This window comes from Colobus angolensis, unplaced genomic scaffold, assembly GCF_000951035.1.
Source record: "Colobus angolensis palliatus isolate OR3802 unplaced genomic scaffold, Cang.pa_1.0 Scaffold325, whole genome shotgun sequence".
Taxonomy (NCBI): domain Eukaryota; kingdom Metazoa; phylum Chordata; class Mammalia; order Primates; family Cercopithecidae; genus Colobus; species Colobus angolensis.
The window spans coordinates 308,449-310,856 of record NW_012116544.1 but is presented as its reverse complement, the minus strand read 5'-3'; the positions used below and the strand labels follow the sequence as shown (position 1 = coordinate 310,856).

Below are 2,408 nucleotides of genomic sequence, written 5' to 3'. Positions count from 1 at the left end.
TTACAATTGTTATATCCTCTTAATGTATTGAAAAATTATTATATAATGATATTCTTCGTCTCTTTTTACAGTTTTTGACCTAAAGACTGTTTTGTCTGATGTAAGTATAGCTAACACTGCTATCTTTGTTTATCAATGCACATGGAATATCTTTTTGCAAGGTGTATCTTTTTCTATTACTTTACTGTCTTATCAATTCTTTATTTTTAAAGTGAGTTGTTTGTCAGTCTCTTCTTTTTAATTGAAGTATTTAGTCCATTTGTATTTGTTATAGCTATCTCTCTGGTAAGATTTACATCTAACATTTGCTTTTTGTTTTCCACATATCTGTACCCTTTTCAAAAAACAGTTCCTCCTATTTGCATCCTATTGGACTAATCAAAATTGTTTGGTATTTTATTTTATCACCTCTATTGATTTTTTTCAGTATAAATCTTTGTTTTTTGCTATTTTATTTTGTTTTTTTTTCTTAACTTTAGAATTCACACTATGCAGTCTCCATATACTGCAGTCTACCTGGATTTGTTGTAACAGTTTACAGATGACATAGAAAATTGAAAATGTTACATACCTTTTTGTGGAAAGGTCCCACTTTCAGGCCAGGGAGGGCCTTGATGGCTGGGCTGTCAGTCCTGCGGACCTGAGTGGGGACTGATGGCTGGGCTGCCAGTCCTGCGGACCTGAGTGGGGACTCGTGGTACCTTTTCTGGACCCACCCATGCCACCCATGGAGGAAGCACAGTCGGCATGTGCTTCCTCCCCAATAAGGTCTATGCAAGTCCCGGGACCAGCCAGCAAAATCAACACTGCAGAGATCCCATAACACTGCCGCCAATGAGCTTCCCATCCTCAGGCACGCTCAAGCAGCAGAAGCCTCCCAAGCAGGTTCAGCGCTGGTGTATTCTGTAGACCGGACAGGGATACACACAAAAGTGTTGTGTTCACCCTTTTCCTACTTTGAGGGTTAGCTGCATGGAAAATGTGAACGGTATGGAGAAGGACATCCACCATGTGCTAATTGTATGCACTTGCCTGGGGCCACTTGCAGGAGGGAAACGTGGGTTTTTACTCTGCATGCTCCACCCTTCTGGGCAGCCTCCCCTGGGGCCTTCATGGTTCACAAAATGTATACCTGAATGTCTCAGGTCTCTCTCAGTTTAAGGCTGGGTATGCCCCCCCCCTTTTTTTTTTAAAGTCCCCAGCAGGTATTTATTTTCTCTTTTCAACATCCTGTTCTGCAGCTTGCCTCAGCTCTCCATATGCTGAAGAGCTAGGTCGTGGCACAGGCCATGCGGAGACTAGCAAAGGCTTTGAAGTTCTCCTCCTCGGTGATGATTTAGGCTTTCTTCTTCCCGTAGCCATTCCTGATGGGCATAACTGGTCCTGTCAACCTGCTGGCCAATTTCAGTTCTTCTGCTGAACCGTCTCCCTTTCTGGGGGCCAGGCTTCCTGGAGAGAGGACGCGTTTGGTCCCGCGCACCTTCCTGGGGAGAGGATGCGTTTGGTCCCGCGCCCCTTTAGCTGCTGTACATTGGCCTGCGGGACTCAGTGGACTTGTTGTGTCGTGTTGGATCCACAGAGATGCCAATGGTTTGGTCCAGCTTCTTGTGAATGCCAGCTACCCTTAGCTCCTCCAGGCTTCAGACCCTGCCTACTTTGGTGTGATGCCTTAGCATGAGGCACCTTACTGTGGGCTGGGTGGGCCCAGGAGTGGCGTCGGGCTGATGGGATCTTTGGTTGGCTGGTTGAGCCACGTGGTTGTGTGCCACTGCCAGCCCTTGTGAGAGAGGGGTTTGAACTTCGTGCCATTCCAGCTGGGGCCTCTGGCTGCCCACAGCCCTCCTGCACAGGAAAACAGCCTTCCCATCATTGAAAGTGGGCGGATCAGATCCACTGATTATTTAAACACAGTTTAATGTTGTTTTTTATATTAGCTATGTGTTTGCTTTTCTTATTTATCACATAAATACAGTCCTAAAGGAATAATAACTACAGATGGAGAGGAAACATATTTTTAATGTTATATTTTTAATTATCACATTATAATCCTTTACCCCTTAATATGTAAGTGTGCATTTTCTTAAGAGCATTCTTCTACATCAAAATCAGGAAATTAACATCTATCCAATAATAACCTTGTTAATGTTATCACAAAAACATTCATGAGTAAGAACCCCAAATATTTACACACTAATGCAAATGACTGTAGAAAATAAAACTTGCATTTTCTGAATATCATGTGTTAATAAGGGGAATAGCTTTCTCCCAACAGGTGACCGAGAATATTTTCATAAGCTTAAAATGCACTTATCTGACTTGATGGAGAAACAAATTACAGTCTCCCTCTAGAATTTCACAGACAGCGGTGTCTGGACCTAGCATCTCATGAGGGCTGGTCATGGGTGTCT

The 2,408-nt window shown here is 43.5% G+C and overlaps 1 pseudogene; it reads right to left on the bottom strand.

Moving 5' to 3' along the window:
- Window positions 1-1,209: 1,209 nt before the first annotated feature.
- On the bottom strand, window positions 1,210-1,867 carry LOC105518649 (annotated as a pseudogene).
- Between the last annotated feature and the right edge of the window lie 541 nt (window positions 1,868-2,408).